General features: G+C 39.1%; 1 protein-coding gene and 1 pseudogene across 1 annotated transcript in view; both read left to right on the forward strand.

Moving 5' to 3' along the window:
• COMMD10 (COMM domain containing 10) overlaps positions 1–17,110 on the forward strand; it is a 202,414-nt gene that overhangs the window by 154,430 nt on the left and 30,874 nt on the right. The gene's annotated exons all lie outside the window — the stretch shown is intronic.
• On the forward strand, positions 16,242–16,680 carry LOC142438807 (phosphatidylinositol N-acetylglucosaminyltransferase subunit P pseudogene; annotated as a pseudogene).

The following is a 17,110-nucleotide window of genomic DNA, read 5'->3' on the forward strand; positions in this document are numbered from 1 at the left end:
AGTTTTTGAATTATCTATCCAAATTTTACTGGCATGCTTATTCATGATCATTGTTTGAAAGTTTCTCCATCCTGTTGGGTCGCCTTTCTCTGCAATGGCACTAACCGAGGTTCTCTTCCACTTGATTGGCCAGCTGGCTCTCTCCCAGTATCTTGGCACGGAATAGTGAAGCGCTTCAGCACGGTATCTGTCTGTTTAGACGGGGTAGTGCATGCAGTTAGAGAGGGGAAAATACAGTTCTTCCCGATTTGAAATAGAAGAACTAATGAGCATACACATTGACCTCATGTCCTTCCTAAGACCTCACTGAAATGAAAGCATCCAAAAGTCACTGCCATACAGTCAATTTTGACTAATAGTGACCTTGAAGTAGAACTGCTGTATAGGGTTTCCAAATACCGTTAATTTCTACAGAAGCATACAATCTCATATTTCCCTCACAGAGCAGCTACTGGTTTCACACCACCAACCTTCACATTAACAACCTTCAATGCTTAACTGAGTCCACCATTCAAAAACAGAGAAACAAAACCATCACCATCAAGTCAACTCCAACCCATTGAACCCCTATGTAGGGTTTTAGAGACAAAATCTTTCTCCCACGGAGTTGCAAGTGGATTTGAACCACCAGCCTCACAGTTAACAGCCTAACACGTAACCCACCCTGCCACCAGGGCACCTTACTATGGCGCCAGGACTACTTAAATAAAGCACATTAAAAGTTGATATATTCAGCAAAGAAAATTGGAGAGTCTCACTAGCACTTATGAGTTTTTAAGGATTTACCTGGAAGAAGGGAGACAGTAGTGAGTTGAATTGTAAGGTGAAGCAACTGTGAGGAGGCTGCAGAACATAAGGGAAGGAAATGACCAGTCTTCCTGAACTCCGGACAGGTTCTAGTCTTAGAATCTTCAGGTAGGAAGAAGGGCAGAAGGAAGAAGTATCATTAATTAAAGGTCTGCATAGGAAACTAGGACATTGGCTCCCTTACCCCACTTCTCTGAAACTATAGGAAAGGATTGCTCCTCTGGGTTTTCAAGAGTAGAAAGCCTCATCTATAACCCATGGTGCAGCTAGTGGTTTTGAACCCTTAACCTTGCAGTCGGTTTGGTGACCTAACATGTAACCCACTACGCTACCAACGCTCATTAGATCAATCCACTACTACTAAAGTCCTCTTTAAAGTCTTAAAAAGGAAGCTTGTTACTTGGAGGACTAGGGTATGCCTGACTCAAGGCATGGTATTTTCAATGCATGTGGAACTTGGACATTGAATAAGGAAGACCAAATAAAAAGCAATGTACTTGAACTGTGTTTTTGGCAAAAATTATTGAAAGTTCCATGGACGACCCAAAGAACAAACATCTTTCTTGGAAGAAGTACAGCTGGGATATTTCTCAGAGGTAAGGATGTGGATGGAGACTTCATCACATGTACTTTGGACATGTTATCAGGAGACACCAATCCCTGGAGAAGGAAATGAGACTTGATAAAGTGGAGGGACAGCAAAAAAAAAAAAAAGGCCCTCATTGACAGGGATTGGCACAGTGGCTGTACCCATGGGTCAGAAATAAGAACAATTGTAAGGATTGCACAAAACCAGGCAGTGTTTCGTTATGGTGTGCATAAGGTTGCTGTGAGTTGGAGCCTTCTCAAAAGCACCTGATAGCAATCATCACCACTCTTCTACAAACCGGAGTCCAGGACCCAGAGCCTCATCTCAGAAGAAGCCAGATGAGCCATATGGGAGGAACAAGGATTCTCTTCTTCAATTTTGCAATCCACGAGTCAGACCACATAATTCCTACTTTGTGACAGTTGCAGCTGTCAGCTGATTTTCTACCTGTTTAATAACCCTCCTCCCTAATGTCAAGCCAGCTAGAGCTTGGCATCCTGTGAACACAACTCTCGATGCTGGCACGTCTACCACACAGCTCGATCGATTACCCGCTAAAATGAGAGGCAAGCATGCTTCATTGTGTTCCTCTCTCCAGATTTATTGTTTATTCTCCACCATACAGAATTTTCACTAATGGAAGCACACACAGTTTTTAAGAGTTCATTTTTGGTAGCTCCATCTCAGGCACCTCTAACAGAAAGAGTTTAAAAAAATTTTTGGCCCTCCTAGAGACATTTTGATTTGCTACTGAAACACTGGGATATGATTTAGGAATAATTAGTCTTTAGATTTTATAAACCTACTTTGAATTTAATGATAGCATAAGATAGCACTAACATAATAATACTCATATATGAAAAAACTGATTTATTTACTTTGGTTGCTGTTATTTTTTATTTTTGCCTATAAGAGATGTATTTTTAAAACCATTGAGAAATCTTGATCTCATTAAGCAGAAGATAAAAACATATTTCTTGTCTCCAAAACATTTAGTAATGTGAATTGAATATAGTTTTCAGAAGCACTGCAGTTAGACACAATCTTAATTTTTCTCATTTCCTTAAATTTTCATGGATATGAATATTGAGCTATTTTGGTATTCAATCTCAGCTAAATAAATTAACCTAAATATGCATGACTGAAATTATCTTCTACAAAAAAATTCCAAATGCATTTGAAAAATATCCCAAGGGTGGCAAGGCCATAATATTTCACTTTATTAAAATGCAGTGCCTTGCTTCTGGATGGATATATGATCCAGAGAAAAGGATCTAAAATGTAATGAAAGTTAGCTGTGCTGTTGTAAAATCCCAAATGGTCTTGTATCACTGAATTTGGACCGACCTTGGAGACTAGTGGAGACTTGCATTGATAAAGCTTTCGGTTACTATTGTTTTAGGGCTTAGTGAGAATGTGTAGAATATTACATGTGTTCCTAAGAGTTAGTAGCATCAGCATAATTATGAATCAGTATAATTTTTATATTGATTTTAATAATAGATTTTATGTTTTATACTTTGGGCACCTTAGAAAATTTCCCCCTATCACCCATATAAAGAACTCTGTACTGCACTAGTTAAGTGTTCAGCTGCTTATCAGGTCAGAAGTCCGAACGTACCATTTGCTCCACAGGAGAAAACACTTGGTGATCGGTTTCCACAAAGAAAGCAATCTTGTAAACCCAGTGACATGTAGAGACATGTAGAGTAAAAATATACTCAAGAGTAAGCTCACCTGTAAGAAAGTTGAGATCAATTTAAATGTTTTGATTAATGGTCCTTTATATAGGCATTTTTAGGGGCCTGCTAACCTAAAGGTCAACAATTTGAAACCACCAGCAGCTCCAAGGGAAAAAGATGTGGCTTTCTACTCCTGTGAAGGTTTAGAGTCTCCCATAGGAGGCAGTTCTACAGTGTCTTATAAGGTTGCTGTGAGTCAGCATTGACTTGATGGCCATTTGGACAGATATTTTTAATATATAACCTGTTGTCTATTGAGTAGAAAGATGGACTCGTTATTCTCCCATGTAATATTTTAAATTTCTCTAATAACCAATTCCAGATATTCTTTGTTGTAAAAATATTTTTTGTATCTGAAATTTATTAATGTATAAGAAGCCATGTTAGCAAGATAAAACAAAGGCCCTTCTGATAGTTGATTTTGCTTTTAATGTACTAAATTGAGGGCTTATTTAGACCATCAAAATGATTAGTTCTCATTTGTTTACTTAGCATAGGCCCTTTGCTTGAAGTCATAACACTTCGGTGAAACATTAGCAATTTTAGGATTTTTATATAAAGAACCTAATTTGGATAGTGTGGCTCCAAGTTAAAGATTCTGTGGTCATCTGAATTTTGGGTAAATTAATTTAACTTCTAAGAACTAGTATTAATCCTTGAGAGCCCTAATGTTGCACTGGCTATGTGTTAGGCTGCTAACCATAAAGTAAGCAGTTTGAAACCATCAGTAGCTCGGCAGGAAAAAGACGAGGTTCATCTACTCCCAAGAAAACTCCCAGTCTCAGAAACTCGCCAGCAGAGTTCCTCCCAGTCCGTGAATGGCAGGGAGTTGAGGGTGAAAGCTCACTGAATCATAGCCTGGTGTCTTCGATTCCCATTTGGTCCTAGTGGGGAAACTGCACATGATGAAAGCTCACGGAGAGAAGAGGAGCTTCTTTCCGGTTGTTTGTTTTGTGGGGGAGGGGGTTAACTCCCTCGTACCACTCATGTCCAGTGCTATTAAAATCTGTTTGAGATCTTCAATTAGAAGGATAATAATGAACAATAATAAACCAAAGGAGAGCTGCTTTCTGTTTAAAAGAACCATTAATGGCTCATGAATATACGTGTGATTATACAATGTCAAATGGACACTTTTATGAGGGGGCACCCCTCGCCCCCCCCCACCAGCAAACGGGGAAAAGCTCCAGGGGGTGGTGCTTTTGTAGTATGCATCTGTCCCTCTAGACCAGCATCCAGCAACTTACCCAGAGTTAGAGCACCCAATGACATCGCTTGGGAAGGTCCTCTGGTCACAGAATTTTTCCACAAAAGCTGTTTTGCTTGAACCTTATTTTTTGTGATGGCCAATTTAACAGAACAGCGTGTGGCTGTGAAATTTTGTTTCTTGCTGGGAAAAATGCTGCACGAACTGTTGTGATGTTGAACACAGCTTACAAGGACAGTGCTATGGGAAAAACTCAAATGTATGAGTGGTTTTTTCATTTCAAAAAAGGTGAAATGTTGATTGATGACAAACCTTATTCTGGACGCCCTTCAACTTCCCGAAAGGATGAAAATGCCAACAAAATTTGTGTACTTGTGCGTGAAGACGGACGGACGGACCACTGAAGAGATGGGGAAGTTATCTGGATTATCTTGGATAGTCAGATGAGTTTGAAAAATGTTTCCAAGAATGGAATTGCAGATTTGACAAGTACTTTGAAGGTGATGAGGTTGTTTTATAAAAAAATGTAAATACATAGCTTTGAAACAAAATTCTGGGATTTCCTGGGTACCTCCTCGCACATAAACAGTTGCTGCAGCGAGCATGGCTCCCAGGCTTTGTCCTGGGAGCAGGCAGGCAGCTGGGGCTGGGTGCTGTCTACTTCCACTCTCTGTGAATGCTCCTGAGCCACTCCCCCCACTGCTACCGTACTGCCACCCTTTCTTCTGGTCTCCCGGAGCTCCGGCCACGGGAGGACTGCACAGAGGTGATGAGGATGACCTCAAGCAGGCTCTTCGAAGGGCTTCATATAAGGATCTCACACTACCCTAACCACGTGGCATTCTAGCGCCTTCATGGACACATGCCTGTCTATACTAAGAAGAGGCCATTCCTGCGTCTCCGGGCAGCTCTGCGTTTAGTTTCCGAAGCATTGCCGTGCTCTTTTCCACGATCGCTGTAGCACATTGTACTCACACCCGCAGTGAATAAGAGTTCCAGTTCTCTGACCTCCTCACCAACACTTTTAATTTTCTGCTTTATTTTGATCTTAGCCAACGTAGTAGGAGTGAGTGGTATCTCATTGTGGTTTTGATTTGCAAATCGAATAGTTAATGACACTGAGCATCTTTTAATGTATTTGGTGGCTATTTGAATGTCCTCTTTGGTAAAATACTCATTAAATTCTTTGCCTGCTTTATGATTTGGTTATTTGCCTTTTTTAGGATTTTAGGTTGTTTAAATTTTATATATACTTGGGTCTTTAATTCTTCAAAATTTGTTTTTGTCTGTAGTGGGAGACGTGTATTCTGTTTTAGTTTTATTCATGATGAAACCCACTTTCTCATCACCATTTATTATAGTGACTTCTCTTTTCCATTGAACAGAATTAGCACCCTTTTAAAAGAAATCAGTTGTCCATAGATGTGTGGATTTATTTGTTGACTCCGTGTTATTCCATTGGCCTATGTGTCTGTTACCATACCATTGCCGGCCTCTTTTGAATACCGTGACTGTTTTAAATCAGGAAATGTGAATCTGCTTACTTTGTTCTTCTCTTGTAGCTCTGCTTTAGCTGCTCAGAGCCTTTTGCCATTTCATATGAATTTGAGGACTGGCTTTTCTATTTCTGTAAAGAAGACTATTAGAATTTTGCTCAGGATTGAATTGAATCTATAGATCACTTTGGGTAGTATTGGCATCTTAACAATATTAAGTTTCTAATCCATGAGCATAGAGTATCCTTTCATATGATTCTTTAATCTCTCAGCAGCATTTTATAGTTCTCATTTCACTTTCATGTAAACATGCCCGGGCAGCTTTATTTATAGGTATTTTGTTCTCTTAGATGCTAGTGTAATTGGAATTGTTTTCCCAATTTCCTGTTCAGATTTTTCATTGCTAGTATATAGACATCCAACTGAGTTTCGTTTGTTGAACTAATAGCCTGCAGCTTTGCTGAATTCCTCTCTTAACTATAAAAGTTTTCTTATGGACTCCTTGGGATGTTCTTTAATAGATCTATTTGTTTTTATTAGCTGAAGTTGTTAGAAATGTATATCAGTATAGTTTTCCTGCTTTACCTTTCTCCCTCCCTGTCTTTAGTCACTCATTCGCTTACTCTTGTGTCAAAAGTTTCACGATTGTTCTTGAAGTACACATGTGAAGGATATGACTAAGTGTCCATTATCATTATCAGGGCTCTTGCCTTAGTTGGTTCTCTTTTTATCTGAAAGTTTGAATCTATCACGTAGAGAAAATTTCTTCTATTATTTCTGATTACTTTTTCCATTTTATTCTCTCCTGTTACATCCTTCTGTTAGGTAGCTACTAGAGCATCTAAATCATAGGTTCCCAAACTTGTTGGACATACCGCCTCCTTTTCATTTAAAAAAGATTACTCCTCTCCCACCACCCCCAGGAAAGCACATTTGTATTATTGCTCATAATCCAGTATAAAGTGTAGGTATCTGCTTTTGCAGGCCACTGGATCTTTCCAGTACCCTCAGGAGGGGTATCACCCACTTGGGGGAGCACTTCTAAATCTACCCTCAAATTCTCATTATCTATAGTACATTTTCAGTAGACTGAAGAATTTCTTAGCTTTATTTCTATTGCAAAAATTTGATCATTGTATCCATTAATTTTTCAGTGGTTTTTTGGAGGGGAGGGGCATATTTTGTAGCTGTCTGCCTTTTTTTCCCTTTTGTAGAGTTGTGTGGTGGTCTTTTCAGAGAACTCATGGAGTGGTTCAGGTAGTTTATACACTTGGTTGCTAACTTGGTGGTTCGTGACCACCCAGAGTCTCCTTAGAAGAAAGCTCTGGTGATCTACCTGTGAAATATTAACCACTGGAAACTTTACTGCCCTACTCTGACACAAATAAGTTCACCTTGAGTAGGAATTGACGCCATGACAACTATCTGGGCACCCCCTTTTTATCATAGCCTATTCTTTTTGTGTGCATGATGTGCTATGTTCAAATCGAAGCACGTCAAGTATATTCATTTTAAAGTTTTCTTTTGCTTCTGTTATGTCTGAATGTTAGTTTTTCTACCTGTTAAGTGTTGGTAACTTTCTTGTCAGCTTTACCAGAAATAAGAAGCTGATTCTTGGTTGTTTGTTAATATTTCTAATTGATAGTCTAGATTGAACAATTTTCAAGATTGAGAGTATTAATGGGACAACCCAAATGAGAATCCTTCTTAGCATCCTAGTAGATGTGCATTCTCATTATAGAACCTTCTCCCCCAAGTTGCAGAGTAAAAGCCCGAGGTATGCCACAAGGTGTTCATGACTTGGGAGAGTTTGTCAGCTGACTCAGCGCTTCCATTCCCACGAGTTACTTGCTACCTTGCTCTGTTGATTTAATCCCATTGCCTATTCAAGAACTCTCCACAGTCACATATTTGAGATATGTACTCCTGCTCTTGGTAAGTATTGACCACAAATAGTGAGTTTCTCAGAGTTTCTGCAGTAGCCTCTCTGTCTCACTTGGCATCTTGGTCCATTCTAGCTTAAAGAGCAAAAGAACAGATTTTGAAGCTGAGAAAAACTAAGCCGATGATACAACCATGTTAATGGAGACTTATGAGCATATTTTATGAGGAGCCTGTAGACTGTCTAGAGTGCTTAATGAGTTGGGTTTTTTCAATCTGTTCATTTATCATCAATGTTCTTCATTTCCTCCTAAGAAAACAAACTGAAACTACTCCTGATTTTGGAGTTTTTTGGGCTAGGTTTATCCCATTTAAGACGAATTTGTTTTCTTTTGGGTCTCCCAGATGTGAAGCGCAGGAGGAATGGATGTATAATGATAATAACTGATAGGAGATGTTATAGGGATGCGGGGGCGGGGGTGGGTGTAGGGAGGGAAAGGGGATTGGAGCATAAGTAATGAAGGCAGGAAAGGAGAGGGGCACCGGATTTGATTGTGATTGCAAACTCAGTTCAAAGGAGATTTAACCATGGGGGGTGGGGGGTGGGGAGGCTCTAAGACAGAGGTTCTCAGCTTGTGGGCCTCAACCCCTCTGAGGATGGAATGGCCCTTTTACAGGGGTCACCCAATTCATAACAGTAGCAAAATGACGGTGATGAAGTAGCAACGAAAATAATTTTATGGTTGGGGGTCACCACCACAACATGAGGAACTGTATGAAAGGGTCGCGGCATGAGGAAGGGTGCTCTAAGATGTGGTGCTGATTGTACAACTCTCCTTGATATGACTTAACGATTGAACTATTCACTTGTATAATATGTAAATTATGTGCCAATAAAAATGTTGGAGAAAAAGAGAATTTGCTTGTATAGTGTTTTATTTCTGATAAAAATTAATTAATTTAGTATGTTCAGTACTCTTATTAACTTATTTTCTTAATAAATAGGCATGGGATTTTTTAAAATGCTGTCAGCATTTTGGTAATTTTCAGCCTACTAACTCTAGAACAACTAAACCTTACTCATGTGTTTGGGGAAGTATAAAAGAATTTACATGATCTTTCCCTAGGCAACCTTCAGAAAAAGAGAATATTAGGTGTCATTCAAACAATAGTAATCTGCATTGGAAAATTAGCTGTCTGCTAAAGTGGTCAAGTTGATTTATTTGTAACCTCATTTTAATTAATTACATTTTTGGGGAAATGAATGCAATTTAAAATTTAACCCCTGGCTTGAATTTGCCATTTTTTAAATAATTACATTTGAAACAAATTGTGCTTATAGGTGTTTTGAAGAAAATAAGGAAATATTTTTATTGTATGCTTTAGGTTTATAAAATATATTTTATAAAATATGAGTATTATGTTTTTCTTGAGACTGTTCAAAACTGAAAAGGTGATGAATCAACATGGTTCCATTTAAAGTTCTCTGTGAATGTTAGAAACTATTAACAAATCAATAGATTAATTTTGAGCACCTAATGCTTCAGACTTGCAAAATTTTATTCCATTTTTCTTCTAATATTTTCTAGTAAAGTCAGTTCCTTTTTTGAACACATCTATAGCCTGTGGAAATGTTTTGGTTTTCTTTTAAAAGTGCACCTGCATCCAAAAGTGATTAAAACCACACTTACAAGAAAACTACCATAATGAATTGCATTTCTCAGTGCTACCTAATTTGCCAAGATGACTAGTTTTGATTAAAAAGAAGTTGATTATAATGTTCAAAAATGTTTATTGAACAAAAAAGTTGTATGCAATCAGAAATCAGAGGGGTACCCATGGAGATACTGTATCTGAAAATCTTGATAGAGCAATTGCTATTTGAAGTTTCATAAATCTTTCCAGGGGACAACTCTGTAATTACCAGGGGCAGGCTGGGGGTGGGGGTAGGGGTTAAAATTAGTCATTGAGATGTGTATTCTGTCTGTACACTTTTTGGATCTAATACAGTTGGGTACCTCTAAGAGCATGTTACCATGTCTAAAAGTTTCCTTTTCAATGTATTTATTTGGTTATTATTGAATAAAACACCTGACTTGCCTTTTCTTTCTTCCCATCCATTTACTCATTTTTTGTCCCTGCCAACAGCACTAATATTCAGTGGTTGGATGCTTATCCCTCTTCTGCATGAACTTAAGTTACTCTTGTTTCAAGGTTGCCACTGGATTGTGTGCTTCCGTTTCTGTTCTTCATCTCTGTGCCTAGCTCTATGCCTCGCTCTGTCTTCACTCTCTGGTACCACTGTCTAGCCATTGTAATGATTTTGAGTCAAACATGTTGTTTCCACTTTTGTTGTATTATGTTGCTGTTAGGTACCAGTGAGCCAATTCTGACTTATAGTGATCTCATGTGCCACAGAGCGAGCACCGCCCCACCCGGTGCCATCTTCACAGTTGTTCTTATGTGGGAGCCCTTATTGTCGCTCCAGCTGGGGTTCGCCATCTTTTTGCTGCCCCACTGCTTTACCAAGCATGGTGTTCTTAGGGACTACATACACTCTGATGATAGCATGTCCAAAATACACGGAATGAAGTTTAGCCATCCATGCATGCTAGGTGTACTTCTTCCAAATAGATCTGTTTGTTCTTCTGACAGTCCATAGTACTTTCAATATTCTTCGCCAACACCGTGGTTTAAATGCATCAGTTTTTCTTAGTCAATGTCCAACTTTCATATGCATTTGAAGCAACTGAAAATAACATGACTAGAGTCAGTCTGCAAAGTAATATCCTTTCTCTTCAGCACTTTAAAGAGGTCCTATGCAACATATTTACTTAATGCCATGTGTCTTGAGCTCTGAACTGTTGTTTCCGTGAACATTAACTGCAGAACCAAGCAAGACGAAGTACTTGAGCTGCAACCCATACTGAAGTCGCAGTCCTTGATCTTCATCAGCAAGCGCGTCAAGCCCTCCTCTCTTGCAGCCAGCAAGGTCGTGTCATCTGCATTGTGCAGCTTGATAAGCCTTCGTCCAATCCTGATGCAGCGTTCTTCCTCAGATCCTCCAGCTCCTCGGATTATTTGCTCAGTGTAGAGATTGAGTAGGTATGATAACAGGATACAACCCCAACATACACTTTTCCTGATTGTAAATGATGCCACAAAACAAGAAGCTCACTGCCATCGCCAGTGATGACTCATAGTGACCCATTACGAGTTTCCGAGACTGTAACTGCTAACGGGAGTAGAAAGCCCAGCCTTTCTCCTTCAGCACTGCTAGTGGTTGGAACTGCCAACCATGCGAATTGCAGCCCAACGTGTAACCACTACACCACTAGTATCCCCTTATTCGAGTCACACCAGCTGCCTCTTGTATAGGTTCTGTCTGAGCATAATTAAGTGGTCTGGAATTCCCGTTCTCAAGACTCTCCATGGTGGGTTGTCAAAGGCCTTTGCATCGTCGGGGGAACACAAGCAAACATCTTCCTGGTGTTCTCTGCTCTCAGCCACGATCCATCTAAGTCAGCAGTGCTGTCCTGTGTTCCACGTCCTCTTCCGAATCTGGCCCAACCCCCTGGAAGCACCCTGTCAATGCACTGCGGCAATCATTGTGGGGGATCTTGAGCACAATTTTACTTGCTTGTGCTATCAGTGATATTCTGTAATTTGAACATTCTGTTCAAATGGGTCATGTATCTTTTGCAGGAGTGCAAATATGGATCTCTTCCAGTCAGTTGGCCAGTATCTGGCATCTATGAGTGAATGCTTGCGTTGCTTCATTAGCTTGTTAAAACGTTTCAGTTGGTATTCTCCGATTCTTAAAGCCATGTTTTCGGCGAATGCATTCAGTGCAGCTTGAACTCCTTGTTAAGTGCCGCTGGTTCTGGATCGTGTGCTACCTCTTGAGCTGACTGAGTGTTCAGTAGTTGTTTGGTGCAGCGACTCTGTGCATTCTTTCTGCCTTCTTTTGATGCTTCCTGCCCCATTCGGTATTTTGCCCAATATTGTAACTTGAGGCTTGAAATTTTCTCTTTAGTTCGCTCAGTTTAAGATATACTGAGTGTATTATTCCTTTTTGGTTTTCTAACTATAGGTCTTTGCACATTTTATTATAATGCTTACGTTTGTATTCGTGAGCTGCCCTTTGAAATTTTCTGTTTGACTCTGACCACATCATTTCTTTCCTTTGCCTCAGCTGTTCTAAGATTAAAAGTAAGTTTCAGGATCTCTTCGGACTTTGATCTTGTCTTTCTTTCCTGTTTTTTTAATAAACACTTACTTTCTTCATGTGTGATGTTCTCGATGTCATCCTACAGCCAATCAGGTCTTCTCTCATTACTGTGTAATGTATCAAATCTGTTCTTGAGATGTACTCAAACTGTGGTGGGATAGACTCAAGGTCATCTTTTGGTTCTCATTTTCACCAACTTCAACCTGAACTTAGAAATGAACAACTGATGGTCTGTCATCCCCTGGTCTGGTTTTAGTAATACATGGTTTTCTCTTGTGAAATGTATTAATAAGAAATATTATTAGCTAATATTTATAACCACCATGCATCATTTACTCAACCTAGAGCACTTTACACATTAACGAGCCTTACCACAATCCTATGAGATAAAGTACTTCATCATCCCCATTTACTGATAAGGGCAATGAGACACAGAGTAGTAATAATATTCTTTCAGGCCACATAGCTAGTCAGTGTTATAACCAGGAATCAAACACAGGAATCTGACTCAAGAATCTTTCCTCTTAACCTTTAGATTCTGCACTTTTTAAATCAGCATTTCTCTCATCTCTTTGTTTTTGGTTAGGATATTTTATTTTCACTTTGCCTGTTATGTTAAATATTTCTGTATTTCTCAAAACTACCCAGACATTAATGTAGTATTCAGCATAGTAAGAATTTTGTGTATGTATGAAAATAATTATTTGATTGTTATTTGAAATTAAATATAAAAGTAATTATTACAAGATTAAAAGTTAAAACAGGTTTCTTCAAAGAAATAATGTATATATTTTTGTTTCATTCATAATGGTTCTTTTTTAATGGCACTACTGTACAATGGCATTATAATTATAGTACAATTAAGCACTCAGTTGTTAATAGAAACTTTGGTAGTTCAAACCCACCCAGAGAAGCATCGTCCACGAAAGGCTTGGCGATCTGTGCTGTAACATTACCATCTAGAAAGTCATATGGGATCGTTCTCCTCTGTCATGTGTGGTCACTAAGCTTTGAAAATTGACTTGATAGCCCCTAAAAGACTGAATTGAGAGTTTACTTTTAGAATATATAACTCTACTCATTAATAAAGGAATTATTCACTAAGTATTATTTTTAATTCTATGCATTCTCATACTTCTTACTGTGAATTGAGCTAAAGCCACTCATATATGAGCATTTGTTCATTGCATTTTATATCAGAAAATAATTTTTCTTAACTTCAGCTTATTTTTTCAATAATCTAAGCTCCTAAGAAGTCTCATTTGTACAATATCTGACAGTGGTCCTATGTGAAGTGTTTATAATGGCCAGTATAAATGAGTATTATCAGATACTATTGTCTCATTAACTAGAGTGTGAAATGTTTCAATAGTGTGTTGGAAATTATATTTTTAAATCAGTGTAATAGAAATAGTTCATCTAGCTTAGGAAGCAAAAAAAACCCCAATATGAGGCCATTTGGTTGTTATGACTAAAATGCTGATTGTGTATTAGAAGCTCAATAGTACATGTTTTGTCCTTGTAAACAAGTATTGAACACTAAAGATGGTTCAGATTGATGCAGCTCATCCTTCTTGAGAAGAATATAGGTTAGAGAGAACTGGACAGGATCCTAAGGATGGCCCTTGTAGCCTAATGTTTACAAAATCAGAACATCGGGGTCTTTAACTAATGGCATGGTTCCCAAATCAACTCATGCTCCTCTGGGTCCTGAATACCTCTTACTGGGTTGGATCCATCAGGCTCTAGTTTCCTTAAAGTACAAGCCCTAGGGCATAGTTTTCCAACCTTATTTAGTTTATCCCCCTCTTTCAGGAAAAAAGAAAATCTCAGTGCCCATCTGGCAATTAAAAACTTTTATAATATCCAGGGCTCACACAGAAAGAAAAAGTTTTGAAAACGATGATGGCAACATATGTACAAATGTATTTGGTACAGTTGATTTATGGATTATGATGAGTTGTAAGAGCCCCCAATAATTAATTTTTAAAAACACCTATTGTAATATAACCCATAATTCTGGATGAAGTATAGGTATCTGTTTTTCAGCCCCTCTGCCCCCCTCCCTCCATTGTTCTAACACTTCCCTGGGACACTAGAACTTGGGTACATTGTCCTAGAGGAAGAAGAAGGGGGTTTTGCATATCTGTTTAACTCTAATTCAGGTTCAATTTATATATATATATATATATATATCCCTAGTAATGTTAAATAATCTAGTTCTTTCAGTGTTTATAAAATACCTTTGGTGGTTATAAAAGTTGCACATAGTGAAAGTTCAACTAGTCAGGATCTCCCTTCACAAAAATCTACAATTAAAATTTAACAATATATTTCTTAGCACCTAGCTATGGATTACAACTCAATGTAAAGAAGACCAAAATCCTCACAACTTGACCAATAGGTAACATTATTGATAAATGGAGAAAAGGTTGAAATTGTCGAGGATCTTGCCTTGCTTGGATCTGTAATCAATGCTCATGGAAGCAGCAATCAAGAGATCAAAAATGCCTTGGAATAGGTAAATCTGCTGCATAAGACCACTGTAAGAATATTGAAAATCAAGGATGCTACTTTTTAGACTAAGGTGTACCTGACCCAAGCCATGCTATTTTTCAATTGCCTCATGTGCATGTGAAAACTGGGCACTGAATAAAGACTGAAGAAGTGTCTGTACATTTGACTCGTGGTGCTGGCAGAGAATATCCAGAGGACGCCCAGAAGAACAAGCAGGTTGGGCTTGGAGGAAGTAAGGCGAGCGCTCCCTAGAGGCAAGGGTAGTGGGAACTTTGTTGTAGAGAACTTTGAACATCTCCTTAGGAGAGACCAGTCCCTGGTGAAGGACATCGTGCTTTATAAAGTGGAGGGGCAGCAGAAACAGGAAGTCCCCCAAGGAAACCAATGGACACACTGGCTACAACAATGGGCTCGAGCCTAGGAGCACCTGCGAGGATGGCCCAGACAGACAGTGTTTCCTTCTGTTGTGCATAGGTTCACTGTGAGTCTGGGTGCACTAGAGAAGCAAATCTAGGGAGAGACTCGTGTGTACACGAAAGAGCTTTACGTACAGAGGAATTGTATATTAAGAAAACATCCCAGCCCCGTCCGGATCGAGTCCAGAAGTCCAATATTAACCCATATGCCCATTTTAGCACGTAAAGCAAATGTCCGTGACTGGTCTCTAAATTCCTCATCAGACTAACGCAACACATGCAGTGACACCAAATACAGCAAGATCACAGGCCATGGGGTGGAAAGTCTTGTGGATCCAGTGGCAGAAGCATCTCAACACTGGTGTGGGTCTCCACATGGCTCCTCCAGCTCAGGGCTCTGGCTCCATCAGCATAGCTCCATGTGGCTTGTCAACAGGAAAGTCTTGCAGGGAGACAAGCATAGAGAGAAAGAGTATCTGGCCTCCAGTGAGCTATTTATCTCCAACTGAAGTCATCAAGCTGTGACCTGATTGACAGACTACACTCCACCCCTTCACTCTGAATAGTCTCAAGTCGACATCAGGTTCTGTAATTACCACAGAGTGGAACTCATTCCATGGCTCCTGACAACAACCAGACAGCATTAATATGATCTTCATCATAGAGCTTTCCATGTGTAGAGATTTCTTATTCTGTAGCTCTCCGTGTCCTCTCTTCAAAAGCTGAGAGCGCTAACTACAATGCCAGGTAAAATCAATTCTAAATTAGAAAATACTCAAAAATGCCTACAGTAATGAGGCTCGATGTTTACATAGCAGGCTCACAACTGTACTCTCTTTTATCACTGTCTGAGCTCTGCACCATTTTACAAACGTTCCCATTGCTTCTCTTAACATATATTTTCCTAGTTCAGAGTTTGGTGGAAGGAGATAACCATTTCTGTCAATTTTTTCCAAGTGTTTTAAGTTTCATGATATTTTCCAAGTAAGCTAGGTATCATCTAAATATAAAATAGTCAACTTCTCCAGTTTTGACATTATTGATTTATTTGTCAAGCCAATAAGGATATTCATTTCTTTTTATCAACTCCATAGTACTATATAAATGTCATCCTGTGCTCGTTATGGCTAAATTGTGCCCTGAAAATCTCAAATATTGTATTAAGAGTAGTTGATATTTCATTTTGTTTTCCTGTGTTCGTTAAAAAGAGTAGCTAAGCGCAGCGCCTAGGAGTGGGCTGCCCACTCCTCTGCGGTTGCTTCAGTATTTTTCTCTCGCTCCTCCCCAACCACCCACTCTTCAGCGGCGCTTGCACAAAGGACTCAGAGCTGAGATCGTCTAAAGCCACAGGGAAGATGGTGGAAAATACACCGTCGCCATTGCCAGAAAGAGCAATTATGGCTTTATTCTTTTCTTAAGCTCCCAATTTGGCTTCATGCTGTATCTTGTATGGCCTTTTGTTCTGGAATCTTGGCTAAATTTCTTAGGCTTAACCTACTGGCCCCAAAACTGTTGGGCAGTGGCGTTACCGGTATACCTCCTTATTACAGTAGTAATCGGGTATGTCCCTTATTTGGCATTAACGTGACGAGCACCTCGCAGCGGGACTCCATTCACGCAATCACAGATGGCTATGCTAAAAGCCAACAGCAGAAGAAGTACCAAGAAGCAGCCATTTCAGCATGAAGAGAGATTGCTGTCAGTGAAGTAAATCACATGTTCTTCCTCGCAGCCAAAGAACTTTATACCAAAATTGAACCATATGAAAATATACGAACACCAAGTGTTTATTAATAAACTTTTGACATCATAAAAAGTCGGTCAAATATTTTATATTAATATTAAAGCTTTGTATACGCATGAGGTTGCCGGTAGAAATTCCTTGCATGGACTCATTCTATTGCATACAGACATTTAGTCTACTTCACAGAGCAGTACTACTATGTGCGTTTTTGGCAGTCTGTGTTCAAAAGCCATTATGTCCATTATGTGAGTTGCTATTTTCACATGAAGCAGAGTTCTGTGGCCAGACCTTTACATGTGCTTTGCCTCCACCATCTCAAATCATATTTTACATATTGTCTTTTTAGTGTTTTACTTTTCCCAAAAAGGATATTTTCATGCCATCCTGAGAATACTTCTGTAAATGACCTTACTATACATGTGAAAGCGCTCTAGTAAGACAACCTATAAATGTATTGCTGCTTACTTGAAACTGTATATT

Source organism: Tenrec ecaudatus, chromosome 2 (genome assembly GCF_050624435.1).
Source record: "Tenrec ecaudatus isolate mTenEca1 chromosome 2, mTenEca1.hap1, whole genome shotgun sequence".
Taxonomy (NCBI): Eukaryota; Metazoa; Chordata; class Mammalia; order Afrosoricida; family Tenrecidae; genus Tenrec; species Tenrec ecaudatus.